This window comes from Panicum virgatum, chromosome 1K (assembly GCF_016808335.1).
Source record: "Panicum virgatum strain AP13 chromosome 1K, P.virgatum_v5, whole genome shotgun sequence".
Taxonomy (NCBI): domain Eukaryota; kingdom Viridiplantae; phylum Streptophyta; class Magnoliopsida; order Poales; family Poaceae; genus Panicum; species Panicum virgatum.
In genome coordinates, this window is record NC_053136.1 from 46,819,517 (window position 1) to 46,831,692 (window position 12,176).

At 44.5% G+C, this 12,176-nt stretch overlaps 1 long non-coding RNA gene across 2 annotated transcripts; it reads left to right on the plus strand.

The window, feature by feature from the left end:
• Positions 1–1,288: 1,288 nt before the first annotated feature.
• Positions 1,289–9,005, plus strand: LOC120713137. Of its 2 annotated transcripts, XR_005691203.1 has the most exons (3): positions 1,289–1,423; positions 8,514–8,612; positions 8,775–9,005. It is a non-coding gene; the product is annotated as an uncharacterized LOC120713137 (long non-coding RNA). The 2 variants fall into 2 exon arrangements; XR_005691202.1 differs by having other exon boundaries at positions 8,514–9,005.
• The last annotated feature ends 3,171 nt before the right edge of the window (positions 9,006–12,176 follow it).

The following is a 12,176-nucleotide window of genomic DNA, read 5'->3' on the forward strand; positions in this document are numbered from 1 at the left end:
TCTCACAAAACGTTTTCCGCAAAAAGGAAAAGTTTCAGTAAACGCAGCAGATGGCTCATTAGCGAGTGAAGGCCCAATTCCCGCACAGGCCCTGACTTTTTGGTGGCCCGGTGCTGACTAAAAATGGAGGCCCCGTTCACCATAAAAATACAAAATACTCCTTTCATTTAGTTATGACAGCTATATTTCCGAAATTAAAAATTAAAAATTGATTGTTATATTAAGCCTTTGCCTCGAGAGTCTACAAGTAGTCCGTTCGGTATTCCCCGCACTAACTCCAGCGCTAACATGGGTGCTGAAGGAGAAAAACTGGATCTGTTGATTTTCCACATGGACTGTGATAGTTAATAATCGCTGAAAACGAGGAGTCTCGCCAAGAAAAAATTGTAGAAACGAGAAGACAATGGTTAATGTGATTAATGGATTGACAATGCTAATCCCAATGGAGGATTTCATGTTGATGTTTTCAAGGTAGCCACATACTCCCTCCATTCACTTTTGATAGCTATATTTTAAAAACTCAAATGTTCACAAATGATAGCTATATTTGCTAATGTCATGGGCTGTGGTAATAAATAGCACTAGTAACGAGGAGTTTCCAGTTAAAGCATTGGAGGACCAACAAAAAAATCCGTGTTGTATTTATTATATGATAAGTAAAGTTATTTTCCTTGGTCATTGTGTCAAGATGAAATATAGCTATCAAAAGTGAACGGAGGGAGTAAACAAGAAGATTATGAAACAATAGTTGAAACTACCTCTCCCAATACATAGTTTCATGTTGTATGTTGTGGTTTCCTAGGGTCTATATTGCATTTAATTTCAAGACTCATAGAGTATTAGTATTTGTGTAGAGAGAGTTTCATATAGATGAAACTGGTTTCTTCTATTTCTTCTTAAATTCTATGCCATGTCATCGTATAATTATACATGGCATGCTAATTAATGTGTATGAAACTCCCACTGGGAATGGTCTAAGCATACTTGGTACCATTGGTCAATGTGCCATGTGAAAATATAAATATCATAATTGAATGGAGTAATATTGAAAAACTCATTATCATTAGTGAATTAGGCTAACATTTATTGGTACTTGTAACTTGACGGACCTATTAGCTTAGCAATATTTGGAGCCTCCTAATTTTTCGAGGCCCGTTGCAGTCGCACCGGCTGCACTGCCCCAGGGCCGGCCCTGTTCCCGCACCGGGGCAAAGCCGCGAAGGCGCGTCTCTTGGCAATTTTTTGTAAAACGCGAGACCCGCCTTCCGGGTCCAAAGTCCAAACCGGCCGCAGGCCCGCAGCACGCGCGCGCACGGCACTTGAGCGGCAGGCGACTCGTCCTCACCGTCTCCGGAGGTGAAGGCGGGGCACCCGCATGCGGAGCTCAGGATCGCCTTCATCCACCCCCGACCTCCGGGCTTCGGTAACGGGTCTTCTCTCTCATGTCTCTACCCGCCTCGCTGTCGCGCATTTTCTCATTTGAGTTCGGCTCGATCTGACAGTTAGCGATCGCCGGGGGACCGGAGCCATCTATCTAGGTTTTAATTGCTTGGCATTTGAGAGGATCAGGCCGAGAGGACCGGAAATTAGGGCAGAGTGTTATTGCTAGACGCTAGTGTTTGATGAGGCAGAGCGATTGCAATTTGCACAGATGTAACGTTGCAACTCCCTATTTTTGAAGACATGGCAAACTGACAGACTGCGGTCTATCTATCAGTGTCTGAATTATAAGTACTAGTTAGAAATAACTACTATCAATCTTAACATGCTCAGGGTTCCAAGAGCTTTCATCTGGTAGGATCAATGCACATGTTCAAATTAGCATTGTTCTGTTTCTGATGGCTGCTCAACTCGTGAATTTTATCTGCTTGGATCTAAACTCAAGAAATAGTGGGATTTAACCACAACATAGTGCTTTGCTTTCCTAGGAATAACTAAGTCTCATTTTGTCTGGTTTGAGAATATAGTAGTTTACATATGTAACTTTTGTGCTGAGACAGAGATTGATGAATGATGAATGAGGATGTATAGTTCACCTCATGTGGGTGAGGGATTTACTGATCCTCTGACCAGTAAAATATGTTCCTTTACATTTTAAAATTTTAATGGCCCGCCTTGTAAGCAACTCCTGCTTTATTTCTTATATACACATCGCTCCTGTGTATTCTCGATTTTTTAAAGAAATTATACTGGCAATTATGGAGTAATTGCCATTGTGAATGTTTAAATTTTTTCATATTATCAACCAAACTTTGGAACTTTTGCAAGCATATGGTTTTAATGCTTTAATTTTAGAACATTTCCATGTTCAACACTTAATATTTTCACAGATTTTTGTTTGATGCGACTAATTCTTCAAGTAAAACTTGGTCCGATTAAAATAAGGCCATCTTCCCCTGCTCGCAGGTGGTGCAGAGATACTGATAGTGTCCATGTTTTGACATCGAACCATAGCAAAACTCGGTGCTTTAAGGATTCTGTCCTGTAAGGTTCTAAGCGTTAGCAAATGTGTATATTTTGATTACTCTTCTGAGGACATTATCTGCAGTCCATTCTGCTGTACCAAATGCCAACCCCTCTTCAAATAGATTCGCAAGAAGTAGCAACCTTTACCATTAAACTTATTTTAGTGGCTTAGATTAGTCTCTACATGCCATCAATATCTGTCTGGAGATCTCTGAATTATTCCACCTATACACTTTTGTCCTTCCAACTTCTAGTGACAATGGTCAATCAACCTTGATTTGTACACTGCAGAGCTTGATTCTTTATAGTTTATTATCCCATTTGTTAGTGGTTCTTACCAGATAAGTTCCCACTTTGCATTGCCTATACACTGCCCTGTTGATCTTTCTCTTGATGCACTCGTATGATCTGTTGTTAAGAAGCGTAATTTTCACATAATTTCTTTTACATTTCCATTTGTACATAAAAATCCGAATCCTCTGGCAGTCTATTTTGCAGATTGTTAGATAGTTTCAGGTAAACCGATGCATAAACATTACACAACTATGACTGCTATTACCATTTTTTTGTTATCTCTAATGAACCTACGAAGAAGTAATTCTTAAGCCTCTTGACTTTCTGTCTTCGCTAATAATTTTCCAGTTACTGTTTCAGGTGATCGCTTGCTTCACCATCTTTTTTTTTTTAAGTTTTAACCTTTGTCATGCTGTCTGTGTATATCTCCGATGCATAGTTGCGGTATGCATGCTACTTTGGTTTCCTTCATTTGACACCATATTAGTGGACCAGGATTCTGCAATGATTCCACTGCTTAAACTAAAGGCCTATCCCATTGTACTAACATATATTTTCAAGAAAAAATCCCCTTGATTTAAATTCAGGCACCAAATAGATATACCTCTGTGCATCTTTTCGAATTGTATATTATTTCCATTGACGTGTTGCTTGCAAAGCACACTTCTATTCTTCTGAAGTTATATCGCAAGCCCATTGATAAGATTGAAGCCACGTCTGATCTTGTCTTATGTCACTGTATTGCAATTCGTTTCATTCCTTGTTCATAATCTAGACTTTGTGACACATGCTAAAGGTGTCTGTTTTTGTTTTGAGATCAAGGTATGGCGGATTTAATTCTAGTAAACAGCAAGTTCACTGCATCTTCATTTGCTAGGAGCCTAGGACCTAGATGAGTGTGGAAATTCTCCACTATGATATTTGGTGATTCGAATATAGAAGTTGCATTGACAGCTTGATATGGAAGAGTTTTCCAGGCTAGACAATGTGTTCTAATGCTCTTCTTCTACTTTGGACCTCTTGATACTTATATAACTGTAACATAATGAACTTAACCTGGAACTTGGGCCCAGACCATGCCATCTTGTCTTGCTGCAACCTGCAAATCTGCATTAGCCTTTACATTTGTTGGTTCCTTATGTTTACATGTCCTTCGTAGTTCTTCAGGCTTCACATTTTACTTATTTTGCTGGCATGGCACATCTGGACATATGGATTTTCATGTGTTGAATTGCCTATTGGATTCCCTGTGCTGGCAATTGTTGCAACTTTTTTTTCCATTTACACAAATATCTGAGTAAAGGATAGCTAATGCTGTTATAAAAAACATCGTGGATATGTGCCAGACAATAGGCTTGATGGTGTATCAATATATTATGTTTAACGTGAGTGGTCCAAAGTTTTGGGTAGTCATTTTAACTAGAAATAATCGCGGCGTTGCCGCGTATGACCAGTGTGTGTGTTTTAGGGTTAGGGTGATTGGATGAGTATGTAGGTTAGCTATGCGTCGATGTAGCTGTCGCTATATATATCCATGCGTGTTTATATATTTGTATCTACGGCATATATTGCAAGTATGTTATGTTATTTGTGTATCTTCATTTCAAGTATTTATATGTGTGACATGATGTACTTGTATGTGCGAATGTATGGAATATCATGTACTATATATAGTGAAGTACTATGCTATTTATATGTATATACGTGATTATTTATGTTCAAGTATTTGTACTACAGGTTAGCATTAAATAAAAGAGTCAGGAAACAAAGAGTAAGAAAAAGGGTATGGATTTATAAGATTTGATTTTAGATTTTTTTTGTTAAGATGGAGGAGATATTTTTTTAGTTCATATGCGAAATAAAGTACACTAAATCATATGATATTTTAAGTTTAATGCATAGATCTAGTCATTAGAAACTCATCAAAATTGGTTTGGTATTTTTATGATTTTTTCTATGATTTTGTATGAATTTTGAAAGATCTCTAATTTAAAAAGGAAAAATAAAATTGTATTAAAGGAGAAGAGTCTCACGGGCCGTTTTTGGCCCATTCCAGGCAGGCAGGCCCAGCAAGACAAAAGATAAGCCCATAAGAAGGCACGGACTGCGGGTTGATTTTGGTAAAAGTTGAGGGTTTTTTTGAAAAATAAACCGAGAGATGAAGTAGAATTGCGGGTTGATTTCGCTTAAGTATGAGGGTTTTTTTTGCAAAAAGGCCGCGCTTCGCCTGATCTGGGCCGTCCACGCGCTCGATCCGACGACCGAGATCGGCCGACGATGTGGCCACGTAGTTGGCCATCTTTTGGTGCAAGAATCGTAAGAAAGAGATTTATACTGTCATACCCCCCCCCCCCCCCACCACCACCACACACACACACAACAGTATAAGGACCTATCTTTCCAAGAAGCTATTGAACAACAACTCTTCTTCTTATTTCTTTTGAATTTCAATATTATTTTTCCTTATAATCAGGTAGCAATATCCTGAAACTTCAGCTAATTTATCCATCTGTCATATGCTTTACCTTAACCGCCCAACTTCCTGTCGACTACAATTTTCATGCTTCATGATAGGCATTTCTCAGCTCTTTGAGTGGATCAAATTGCAAAGAGTTGGCTGATGAAATGGTAAAAATCAAGTGCAATATGCGATCGGTTTAGGTTGCATAGGTGCATAGGATTATGTATTACTTAAGGACAGCGGCCAGCTTTCATTCAGTAGGGTCTCCAAGCTATTCTTTTCTTGGCACCGCAGGACCAATGATTCCCAGAATAGTGGATTTGGTCTGCTGGGTCCTGCTTCCTGAAGCTAAGCAGCTTTGCTGCTGGTACCACAATAGATATGCTGGCTTTTGGCCGTCAAGAGGGGCATAAGTGTGAGAACCGCCCAATTTAATATTATTTTAAACGAACCGTCAGATATTGTCTTCCAAATGAGAGTTAACACGTGCCTACCAGAGAGCGTGCCACGTGTTACCTCACATCTAGAGACACGAATAACCGACATGTCATTCGCCTAAAATAATATTAAATCCGGTAGTCCCGGTATGTGTTCCAACATACGTCCAGAATCAGCATATACACATACCGTTTACAATCGAATACATCGCCAAAGAACCACAAAGAGCAGTTTTACATTACCTGAGTTCAAAACTTAACATTACCAGGTCAACATAGGAAGGTTCAAACTATTCACCATTACAAGCCTTGGCTCACGGAAGCCATATTATACAGAAACTTAAAAATTATTATATTTACATGCTCTCACGAAGCTCGATTACGATAAAACCTACTACGATGATGATGTCTTGCTCAAGGACACCATCCCAGCCTCAATGATCTACTCCTCCCCCGCACCTGAATCGGCGGGGTAGAAGTGGCCGAACACCACTTCCGGTTCACCTGCGACTAGGGTTAGAGGCACCCTGAGTACAAAGGTACTCGCAAGACTTACGCGATTAAATAAATAAGGATCATGTAAAAGCTCAAGTAAAAGCTTTAAGGTTAAGTAATTATTGCATAAGCATGAGCTCTCTAAACTAACACCTAGTACAATTAATTAATGTTGCCCGAACCCCATTAAATTTTAGTAGAACATATTAAGAATAACATAGTGATTCCCGAGTTACTAAAACCCACTTCAACATGACCGTAACTCTACGAGGAGTTCATGGGATAAAGAGCGTGCTCATAACCGAGAGCGCGGCAATTCGAATTGATTCAAATCTTGCAAGGGTGTACTACTTTACCCACACGACGCGAGGACCATGCGACTCACCCAACCGATCACGTCGGGCAAGGAGGTACTCACGTCGAGCAAGGGGGTACTCATGTCAACCGTTCCCAACAAGGCTCAACCGTTGATGGTACGCCCAGCTTGTGCGTGGAGACTTAGTTCCATCGAGGACATCTCTAAATTTTTCCTTTACATAGTTCCACTCGGGGACCCACTAAGCCTCCCTGCATAGTCCTTAGCCACGTATCTGGGACCGGGCCTCAATGATCAAGTCAAAAAAGGTAATTGGCTCATCCGTACCATTATATTGGATATGTGGTAGTACGGAAAGGTGCTCAAAACCAACATCATCCACTCGGTCCTTAATCAATCCAAGCGGACTATGCCCATGTGACTTCATTCTCTAGGCCCTACTATTCCACTCGAATCTCGATACTACCAAACTCTTACCACCAAGCCGAACTAGTGCAACAAGGATAACCGGTAAATATGATCCTCCAAATTATTCCTGTCTAGCGGGCAAAAGAAGTACTCTAAGCAGGGCTAAGCATCTAGTCAGGTTAAGTGATTAACTGACTAATTAGTGCCAAGAACGAGGATAACAAATCAAGGAAGTATAATGCACGCAAATAGGTACAAGAATGCAATACATACATAATATACATATAACCCCAACATAACCCGGTGAGATAACTATCTAATTTAGATTAAATAGGAGCAAGGAATCATGCTTAGTTGCTTGCCTCGGTTAGCTTCGGGCTCGACCGCGAACTGGACTCCGGGTTCAGGCTCGACAGACTCGGCGGGCTCCACGGGTTCGTTCTCTGACGATTCGGTCACTATAATGCATGAATGCGATGCATGAATTAGTACGATGCTATGCTTATGCATAAAATAAACTGCATGAAATGATATGCGCGAAATGATGTACATGAAACAACGTTTTGGATATGTAACTCTGACAAAACCGGAGATTCCGGTTTGACAAAACCGGAAGTTCCAATTTCAAAACCGGATGTTCCGGTTTTCAAAACTTGACAAGCCAAAATCGGAAGTTCCAGTTTCTAAAACCGGCAGTTCCGGTTTCAGCGGGTTACTTGCGGACTATTCGCTCCAAAGAGCCGGACCGTCCGCGACTCGACTTTCGACGCGGCGACCATGGCGCAGCGGCGGCACGGCCGTGTTCCGGCGGCAGAGCAGGGCCGGAGCGGGCCGAAGGAGGCGCGCACGGGGTGTTCTAGGGCGAGGCGAAGCTCACCCCACAAGTGGACGGCGAAGAGAGAACGCCGCGACTGCGACGGGCGGTGGCGGGCGAAGACGCTCGCCGGCGGCCCTGCACGGCGAATAAAGAGGCCGGGTAAGGAGGGGAATCGAGCGAGGAGAAGGAGAAGATGTTCCCCACGTGAGGAATCGAGCCACGGCTCACCGGAGACGGCGAGGGCGGAGCTTGGACGGCGATGGCAATGGGGAACGGGGAAAGAGCTAGGGTTTGGGTTTGAGGGGAAAGGGCCGGTCGAACCTTAAGGCGAGGAGAGGAGTGAGGGGGCGGCACGACAGCCGAGGATGGCCGGCGGCGGTGGCGACGAGCGGCGCGCCGCGATTCATGCTCTGCCCACGAAGCAGAGTAAAACCGGAAGTTCCGGTTTTTGAACCCGGAGGTTTCGGATTTTGAATTTTTCACCCCGAGACGTTACAATAAGGCTAGCTTGATGGTACATTTGTTTGATCTCTAGTCTCAAAACGAAAGGTCAATGGTCTGTGCTGTAAAAGGTGCACCGGGCTTTCTTTACTTCATTACCGATGTCCTAGTTCTCTTAAGGGCCCCTATCTCTACACATTTGTAATTGTTCAGTCCATCGTGCTCCAGTCCGGCCATAGCCCCGGGCTAGGCCCTAACCATTATTCTATCTGCCTGCCTTGAACTTGAGAAATTATATTAGGATTGCAGAACTTTTGGTTTTAGCCCCTATTCCCATGTTGCTCTATTATAAATTAATCTATGCTTATCGTAATCCAGGGACAGGGAGACTAACAGAAGTCCAAGATTCCTTTCTCCCGGATGGATGGTCCCAGTTGAGTTGGACGTTTTTGGTGGGAAGCGGACAAACCAAAGCAGGTTCCCCTTTGGCACCTATATTTTCCTAAACAAAATTAGTCCTTGCAGGATGTTTTCCAACAAAAACAATTACACCAAGACATAAATTTGCTACCTGGAACCTGCTAATCCATATATTCTCCCATCTGGATTGTGCACTTGTGCCCATACTTTAAAGCACAGGAAAGTCTATTCCTTGCCATGGGAGCAATCAAGAGGTTGCTTAGATCACTGGCTCACTGATGGTTGACTTGAGCGCTGTTCCGAATCATCAGTCGGTGGGTGATTCAATCTGTTTATAGTTTGTTATGATTATTTGAGAACTTTGTTATGTTGAAATGTAAAATCTTAATAGAACCAGTTCGCTGCTGGCAAAAGTGGACTTGAAGTACTTATAGAGGTTGTTCTATACTTCTGTTTGCTGTTTGGTTCCTCCAGCCATCCAATAGTATTTTTCTTTCACACAGTTCCAGCACCAGCCTCCAGCCACCAACCAGCCAATAATATTTTTTCTCACACCACTCCAGCACCAGCCACCAGCACCAGCACAGCGAACAGAGTGTTTATGATTTAAGGATGCCTTTTCCCTTTTGGTGGCCCGGTGGTTTACAAATCACTCAGCCCGGTCAACCAATCTGACCAGTGCTGCATCGTGGGTCCCAACTAAGTTAACCTACTAGGCTTCCACTCATCAAGAACTTTAACTACTGTCTTGTTACTTGCAAACAGTTTGTTTTTTCTTGGTCTGTGAGTGGTGTCGTACTCTTTAGACTTTTTGCTTGCATGTGATAGTGAGAGAGTGGTGCAATGGCAGAACTAGGCCCTGCTACCCCTGCCTCTATACCTTTTTTTTTCTTTTAAAAAAGCAAAGAAAAAACTGGGTCTGCTTTCATGCACCCTGCACCTCCCTGCTCAAACGGAAGCACCGGGCTAAATGAAGAACGAGAATAGGTAGGTGGGACTTGGCAATCGGTATCCTTCTTAATTAATAAGAATATACATAGTTGAATCCAAGCTAGTGATGCTTGAACTTGTGATGAGATATGTACAAGAGTACATCCATATCCTCCATGGATTGAGATATGCCTGTTCTTTGATCCTCCAGCTTTTAGTGAAGCTGCAAAGCTCTTATATATGAACTGGTAAGTACTTAGGTGTAGTTTCTTTGTTAGCTTTCTAAACGTTTGGCTACAGGCTTATTGTTCTCGAGGCAGATTGAATTACACAGTTTATCATTATTTTCTTTCCTCGAATCTTCTTCAATATAACTGAACTTTTTCTCTCTCTTGAACTTTCATAACCAGATTTAAGTTTATTCTTGGTAGAATTAAAATAGTCCATAATGTTTTCTAACTAAATCGTTCTCCTTGCCAATATGCTTCATTCTGAGATAAAAAAGGGCTTTAAAAAATGAATACATAATGCTACCATGCTCACATTAAAAAACTGAATGGGAAGGTGCAGACTGCTCACATTAAGGTCCTGCTCTGTTTTTCTTTAACGCATCTCTTTCTTTGCAGGGTGGTTTTATCCTATACTACAGCACTGTTCAAACTTGGAATGAGGCACCCACCCGTCTTTCAGGTTTTTCCAGATGTTAACATGCTGTGTCGTCAAAAGATTAGTTCGTTTGTCTGTCTTGGCACAGGTGGAGTCTCTGATTTTTTCCAATACTTTTCGATCTCGTACATTTGTCTGTTGCCCGCTGAGATTTCCAGAGTGGGACGGGGACAAGTACATGGCAGAAAACAGCGGGAACGCAGTTCGGCACACTGCATCTTTCGCAGTACTGTGAATTTTGACTTGCCAGGTACCCTCAAAATCCAATGCCCCCTTCCTCTCGCTAACTTTCGGCTCCCTTCTATCCTCACGTGAAACACCCTGCAGAACTGTTCTGTTCCTTCATTTGCCCATGTTTGTATCCTTCTGTTTGGTTGCGCGATTTTGAAAAGGAGAAATATGCTGTCCAAACCCCCTCAAACAGTGAAATCTGTTATTTTTTTTAAAAAAAACAGTGATATCTCCTTAACTTTCAATTCAAATAGCAGTTGAATTGATGATGCAAACGGCTTTATGAAAAACCATGTGTAATACTCGCAATATAAATTTACATGGTATACTTCCTCCTCGCCATTTTATTCTTTCTCCCATTCACCTCGTGCTCACAAACTGCTATAGCTTTTTTGAGCTTTACGAAACTTTATCTTTGTAAAACACCATGCTCCACTGTAGGGATGGCACCCGCGGGTGCGGGTGCGGGTTTAGCAAAAACCCATCCGTGGCCACACCCGCGGAGCAGGGGAAAACCCGCCCGCGGCAAGACCCGCGGGTGGATTTCTGGACCCGCACCCGCCGGGTTTCGGGCGGGTCTCGGGCACCCGCGGGTTTCATCGACTTCGCCATCGTGCCGCGCCTGTTGGCCACCGCCTTCGTCGTGCTCGAGGCCGCACCCGCCGCGACATGCCCGCAAATCGCTGCCTCCGCCGTGTTGGAGGCCGCCGCCACCGCGCCGTGCCCGCAGGCCCCACCGCGCCGTGTACGCGGTCGGCTGTGCTGGTGAGGGGACTGGGGAGATCCGGCCGGCAGCTTGCCCCGGCGGCCGGATCTCTCCACCACAGAGGAGAGGGAAGCCAAGGAGGAGGGCGACTGCCGCCGCAGCTCGACGCCGCCGACCAGCACCAGGCCAAGGAGGAGGAGGACACCAAGGGGGAAAGGATCAAAGGAAGAGGAAGGAGGAGAGGTTCGCGGTGGGCCCCGGCGCCTTCGCCGCCATGGTCCCCTGGGAGTCCGGCTGCGACATGAAGGAGCGAATGCGCCGGTACTCCCACACCGCGCACGCCTTCGCACTCGTGGCGGTCCTGGTGAAGGTGGAGAGATCCGGCCGCCGGGGCAAGCTGCCGGCCGCCGCGCGCCGTAGGTGCAAGCCGCCTGCTGCCGCGGGTCGCGCCTGAGGTGGGGAGATCCGACGTCGTAGGGGCAAGTGGCGCGCGCTGGCCACCGGGATGGGGAGGGGGTGGTGGAACTTGCCGGATGGGGAGAGGGCAGGCACTGCAGCTTGCAGGATGGGGAGGGGGCGAGCGCTGCGGGCTGCCTGCCTGTGTGTGGCGGCTGAGAGATGAGCTGCGGATGGGGAGGGATTGGAAATTGGGAGTTAGGGTTACCTCCGGCTATTTATATGATGAATAAATGGGCTGGACCAAAATGTTATTTGGGCCAAGGTTTATGTATGGTGCGGGTGCAGGTTTAGTCTACGGATGAAATTCTAAATCCGCACCCGCATGTTGCGGGTGCGGGTGCACCCGTGGGTTAAATTTGAGACCCGCACCCGCATCCACCGCATCTGAAATCCGTGTATACCCGTATCCACGGGCTCAATTGCCATCCCTACTCCACTGAGGCACTCACCAAGTCAGAGTCTACAGTATTTTTGTTCGGGACCGAGGATGAGCCCACTGGTCAGCCGGCCAGCCATCCAATTCGAGTTTCCTACGCCCTGGCTGGCCCGCCAAAGCCATCCAATTTGCCGCGCCATGCCGCGCGGATTTACGCATCTGCCCCTGGGTGGAGTCCCATCCCCCATAAATA